The sequence below is a fragment of the Camellia sinensis genome, chromosome 8, assembly GCF_055761805.1.
Source record: "Camellia sinensis isolate YWXY chromosome 8, ASM5576180v1, whole genome shotgun sequence".
Lineage (NCBI taxonomy): Eukaryota > Viridiplantae > Streptophyta > Magnoliopsida > Ericales > Theaceae > Camellia > Camellia sinensis.
Window position 1 is genome coordinate 9,865,579 of NC_138968.1, and position 6,887 is coordinate 9,872,465.

At 37.5% G+C, this 6,887-nt stretch overlaps 1 pseudogene across 1 annotated transcript; it reads left to right on the top strand.

Annotated features, from left to right (window-relative positions):
* Positions 1-590: 590 nt before the first annotated feature.
* On the top strand, positions 591-3,554 carry LOC145797493 (NDR1/HIN1-like protein 1 pseudogene; annotated as a pseudogene). Its single transcript, XR_014339026.1, has one exon. The product of XR_014339026.1 is annotated as an NDR1/HIN1-like protein 1 pseudogene (transcript).
* Positions 3,555-6,887: the final 3,333 nt, after the last annotated feature.

Genomic DNA, 6,887 nt, shown 5'->3' on the forward strand with positions numbered 1-6,887 from the left:
CACTCGAGCGACAACATATATAGTTGATAGGACAAACTTTTCAAGCTTAGACAAACCGGTGTCATAAGTGTAGGTTCAAATTCCGCTTGTATACGAGTTTGTGATTTATGTACCGCTACATGATTGAGCGACCCAATTGTAAACCCCTAATAGTATTAAACTCTAGGGTCTCGAATCCTTGGTTAGGCCTTAAAATGGTGTTTATTAGATGTACCATTTTCATGCATGATGTTAATGTAAATGTAAATTACTACTACACACTCCACCAAACCTACCTCCACCACTCACTCCTATCACCTACTACACTCCACCAAACCTACCTCCACCACTCACTCCTCACCTCCTCTCCCAAAACCTCTCCTATATAATACATCCTTGTAATATACAAAATACGCATCAATCTTGTAATCAATCAATAATAATACATCAGTTCATTTTACATGGTATCAGAGCTAGGTTAAGAACCTAATATTTTCGCTTCACCGGCGGGCGGCAGCCTCGCCTTGGCCGCCCGCCGGACCTCTCATCTTCCAACTATTTCTGCACGTCGGATCTCAACCACACAGCACAATCAGAGCTACACACACACACTGCCATCTCATTCTCTCTCCCAATCAATACCAAAGAAAAGCACGAGGACCAAGAGAGGAGGGAACATATGTCGGAGAAGGAGTGCAGCCACCACAAGGACAAGCGGAGGAAGAGGCTCCGGCGGTTTTTCGGTGGACTCCTCATCTTGATCTTCATCATCCTAATAATCGTCCTCCTAATATGGGCCATCCTCCAGCCCAAGAAACCCCGCTTCGTCCTCCAAGACGCCACCGTCTACGCCTTCAACGTCACGGCACCAAACTTCCTCACCTCCACCATTCTAGTCACCATCGCATCCCGTAACCCAAACGACAAGATCGGTGTCTACTACGACAAGCTCGACATCTTCGCCATCTACCAGAACCAGCAGATCACCTACTACACCGCCATACCATCCACGTATCAGGGCCACAAGGAAATCAACGTTTGGTCACCCATAGTGTCAGGCGTCAACGTCCCCGTGGCTCCATACAACGGCGTTGGACTCAGCCAGGACCAGGCCGATGGAACAGTCATTCTTACCATCAGGATTCAAGGACGGGTTAGATTCAAAGTTGGCACCTTCGTCTCTGGACACTACCACCTCACACTTTTGGGCAGCACTAACATATACTAAGACCACTTGTTTGAATGAGTGGAGTTTGTTGAGGTGGACACACAATAAAAACACTTTTATTTATTTTATAATTTTTCACCTTTCAAAGTCTGGATGCACCACAATAAAAACACTTTTGGGCAGCCATATCATCCTTTCCCTTTTGCCGACACACCCATCCTCCTTTTTTTATTTTTTTAAACCAATCTTGCACACACACCCATTCTCTTTTTTATTTTTTAAACCCATCTACCTTTTGCCCACTTTATTTTTTAATCAAATTTTATTTTTTTTCTAAACCTTCATTGATGGTAGACATCATGTTGTTCCCCACTTTTTTATATATATATATATCTTTTTAAAAAAAAAAAAAAAAAAAAAAAAAAAAAAAAAAATCCAACAATTTCCACATTTACACAACACCCATATTTTATTCATCTCCAGAATCAACCCCGATCATCATTTTACAAAAAAAAAAAAAAAAAAAAAAAAAAAAAAAAAAAACAACAACAACAGCTTTGTTTTCTTTTCTGCAGCCGGCCACCAACCGACCTCACTTCTTCGCCTATTCCGCCGGTCTCTTCTTTTTGCCCCCGTCCTGAGCGGCCCTTGACGGTGTTGCCTCCGTGTTTCCCCCTCCACTGGGCACGATCACTACTCCCTGCTCCTCCACTGCAGCATATGGCGGCCCTCCAAATCGGAACATCACGGTGGCCTTCCGCTTCAGCTCCTTGTTTTCTGCCCTTAGCACGCTTATCTCTGCTCGCGCATCCTTATACATGCGTTGGAGCAGAGCCAGCTGGGAGTTTAAATGCTGCACCTCATTTGTCCTACTCTGCAGCCGGTTCGACAAGTTTGTGACCGCCGTCATGCTTTCCACACATGCCTTCAGAGTATACTGATTGGCCTCCACATCCGACTGCACAGCCATTTTTTGCTCCACCGACTGCATCGGAAAGTTCAACGGAGCAAACCCAGTGGTGTTTGGTTGAGGTTCACGGGACACCGCACCTGCTATCTCTCTTGTGGACTCGTTGAGGTCGGGAAAGAGAGTAAGTAGACCACGGGACGACGAAGCCATTTTCTCTCGCAACAGAGTGTTACAGACTCTCTCTCTCAGCACAACAGTGTTACAGCCTCTCTCTCTCAGCACAACGCAGACTTCTTCAGAGGTTTCTCTCAGTTTCTTGTCTGAGCCTCTGCCTCGGCCTCAGCTCCGTCTTGGTTAAATAGCCGAGGCAGCCACGCGCATCGCGCGCCTCTTCTCGCCGACAAACTGGCACGCCTTTTCATGGCACGCCTTTTGATGCATTCGGGCACGCCTTTTGATGGCACGCCTTTTGAGGGTGCGGGCACGCCTTTTTGAGGCACGACTTTTGAGAGTTTGATGTATATATCCATGCATCTCTTTTGGGCAGCTTTCTCAATCCCTTTGTTTCAACCTCAAATAGGTTTCTCTCTTCCAACCTATTTGAGTTTGAGGGGGGGTTATACACAGTATCATGTATAAGTCACTCATGGCGCACTCCCTAAGTCGCCCCCTTGGTACATCATCACAACCTTCTTCATCGGTCCGACATGACCCCGTAAACTGTCTTCTACAACGGTCCGACATGACCCCGTAAACTGTCTTTTACAACGGTCCGACATGACCCCGTAAACTGTCTGCTCCATCGGTCCGACATGACCCCGTAAACTGTCCGCTACAATGGTCCGACATGACCCCGTAAACTGTCTGCTACAACGGTCCGACATGACCCCGTAAACTGTCTTCTACACCGGTCCGACATGACCCCGTAAACTGTCCTGCTACATCGGTCCGACATGACCCCATAAACTGTCTTCTACATCGGTCTGACACGACCACACAGTGTCTGCTACAACGGTCCAACATGACCTCATAAACTGTCTGCTACATCGGTCCGACACGACCCCATAAACTGTCTGCTACATCGGTCTGACACGACCATACCGTGTCTCCTATCCTGTTTTATTTATCAGTTTATTTTTCTGTTTTGTTACTCTCTCCAAACTCAAGTTGGCTAGTACCTATCCTCCTTGAGTTTGAGGGGGGCTGTTAATGTAAATGTAAATTACTACTACACACTCCACCAAACCTACCTCCACCACTCACTCCTATCACCTACTACACTCCACCAAACCTACCTCCACCACTCACTCCTATCACCTACTACACTCCACCAAACCTACCTCCACCACTCACTCCTCACCTCCTCTCCCAAAACCTCTCCTATATAATACATCCTTGTAATATACAAAATACGCATCAATCTTGTAATCAATCAATAATAATACATCAGTTCATTTTACACATGATATGCATATTTATTCATAGTTTTGCAACTAACTTGAAGGCTCCGTTTGGCAAGAGTTAAACGGGATTTTTTTCACTATTTTAGCCACAAAAGACAAAAGAGGCTATTTTAGCCACAAAAAATAAAATATCACATCAAACCCATAATCATTACATTTTTCTCTCACAAAAAAAAGCTAAAAAAGTCAAAAAGTCCTTCCCAAACCAAACTTTTCAACCTAAGCTAAAATAGTCAAAAAAGTCAAAAAATCAATCCACTTTCCAAACGGAGGCTAAATGGGAAATGCCAGCTTTAAGGAGAAATTTTTTATTTAGGCCTAGTTTGGGAAGACTAAATAAGTGCACTTTTTGACTTTTTATGAAATATGAGTTGGGTTTGGGTTGAATTTGAAGTGATGTGTTAGAGAGGTGATTTGACTTAAATAAGATGATGTGACTTAAATAGGATAGTGACTTTTTAACTTTTTATTTTTTTTCAATCATGCCAAACTTAACCTTAGTTCGGCTTATACCATAGGTAGTGTGCCCTTTTCAATTGTAGAAAGATACGTAATCACTTTTTTTTTTTTTTTTTTTCTTGTATATTTTAAATAAAATAATCTTGTGTCCTTGCACTATTATCTAAGCACATGGCACGTGATAGGTTGGACCTATTCATTCTCAATTTTCTATCCTACCTTTAGATTTTGAGATTCTCTAATTTTAAGGTTTCCACTACATCGTGTAATTAAAATGCATTGAGATTTTGGTAGAGGCAATGGAAAAGCAAAAGACTCTTTGGTGTTTCCGCTTTTCCCTTTTGGAATCTCGTCTATCATGATCCCTATCAGACTATCACCCTGTCTTGTATGCCCATGAAAACAACCAAGCCAAGCAAAGGTGATACATTTCCTCCCCTATATCTTCTCTCTCACACAAAGAACCACTACCAAAACACAATACAAACCACACATCTTCCCACTCTCTATACCCATATCACTTTGTAAAGCCAAAATCAAGTCAGAGTGGTAGAAAAGAAGAGAAAAGGATAACATAAACAACCCAACCAAGCTTTTCAGTTTCTAATTTTCAGTCCTATCATTCATCATTAATTTATAAAAAATAATTATCGCTATGTTTTTTTCAGAAAAAAACATTTTTCCATGAACAACGTAACTTTTTGTTCTATTTGATTATGATCTTAAAAAATATAATAATTCAAAGTAATTTTAATATAGCAATACCGTAACCAGAGGCGGAGGAACATAGGACCAAAGGGTCACGTCCTCCCTAACTTTTCAATTATTTTTTTGGGGGCTAGTCTTAACTGACACACATACAACCACGTGCCCTGCTGACACAGTCACAGCCCCACATCTTCACTTTTCAATTAATTTTTCTTTTAAACTCTCAATCAAAACCAAACACACTGACACACGCAGCCTCACCTCACTCATGTTTTGTTTTGTTTTTTTATATTTTTTTTTAGTCCCAATCCCAACTAAACATTGACACACACACAACTCCAACCACGAAAACAATATAAAAATTTGCTAGGCAATCTAAAAATAAATAAATTGCTAGGCATGGCTTTCAACGGCAAGTGGTAGGAACTCAAAACCCTAAAAATGTATGAAATTCTTTATTTTTATTTATTTATTCATATTATTTGTTAATTGTCTCTGTATTTTTTGTCTTCTTCGTTTTCCTTTATTGCTTTGCAATTTATCAACTCGCGATTCATAAGATTGGGATCACACAACACAGATTTGGGACTACACTACAACCTTGGTGTCTTCTCTTCATTGTTTAGAGGTAACTTTATTTATTATTTTTTACTTTTAAATAAAAATTATGAGTATCAATTTATAGTTATTTATTAAGTTTTGATTTGTAAAAAAAAAAAATATATTTGTTATTATTTATGTTAAAATAAGAGATTTTGATAAGCTAAAATTATGAAACTTGATTTGTGGTGATTTGTATTAAAATTAAAGATTTTGGTTTGTTGTTGTTTGTGTAAAAATTAAATATTTGATTTGTGCTAAAATTAAAAATATTAATTTATAGTGATTAATATTTAAATTAGGGATTTTTATTTGTTATAATTTGTGTTAAAATTAGGAATTTTGATTTATTGTGATTTGATTTGTGGTGGTTTGTACTCAAAAGATGAAAACTCGTCAGGGTCATTTATAAAACACTACAATAAAAACACACTTTAATGGCATTGCACTAGTGACATGTTTTTAGAAAATTTCACAAAAATAATATTTGATGACACATTTTAGAAAAATGTCACAAAATCACAAACATATAAGGCTCTAATGGCATTTCAACGAAAAAATGTCACATTAATTTTATGGCATTTTATAAAAGAATGACACAAGAAATTGTTTTAGTGACATTTATCAATAGATGCCACTAAACTTTAGTAGCAATGGCATTTTAAAAAAAATGTCACTAAATTAGGTAGGTGCAAGTTGCTTTTTAGGGCACTAGGTGAAAAGTGTCATAAATAAATATTTTATAACATTTTGAGAAATGCTGCTAAGCCAAAAACTTTCCAACTATTTAATGGCAAAAAATGCCAATATATTTTCAAAATTTTTAAAATGCACAAAATAAATAAAAACAAATAAATTAAATTCAATATAACATGTTTTTTTAACTGTACTTGCCACATATACAAAATTGATCAATGGCTTTATATGACTTAACAGGAAAAATAAAATTTCAAATTACTCTCCTGTACAATGATAAAGTTTCTTGAATTTTAGTCTATGTTGTTTCAATTAACTCGATTTTGACTGTAAATTTAAGGATTTATCTCAATTTATTTTAATTGCTTATAACTGTTGAGTAAATTACATTAATAATCCTTACATTTTGTTATTCTATATAGTTTTAATTGACTCAATTTTGACATTTAATTTTAAATTTTACGTCAATTAAGTTAAATTGATAACATCTTTAAGGTCTTTGGTAGAAAATTTCCATTGGATTGGTTAAGATTAAGTCACTAAATTAACCAAGTATTTTGTTTTACTTCTAAAACGATGGCAGGTTGCATTTGTCATAAAAAAAAAAGCTATCAATTGGACCAATTTGAGACAAATTAAAAAATTCAAGGTTGAAATCAATTCAATTGAAATTACAAAGACTAAAATGACATAATAACCAAAATAGATGGACTAATAGTGTAATTAGCCCTAATTGTTAGCATTTTTTACTGACAAATATGCATACAAGTGGCATATGTCATTCTTTTAGAGGTAAAATAATAGATTTTCTCAATTCGTTGAGTTAACCTCAACAAATTCAGTGATCATTTTTTATCAAAAACATTAACGGTATTATTAATTGGACTAAATTGACACAAAATTA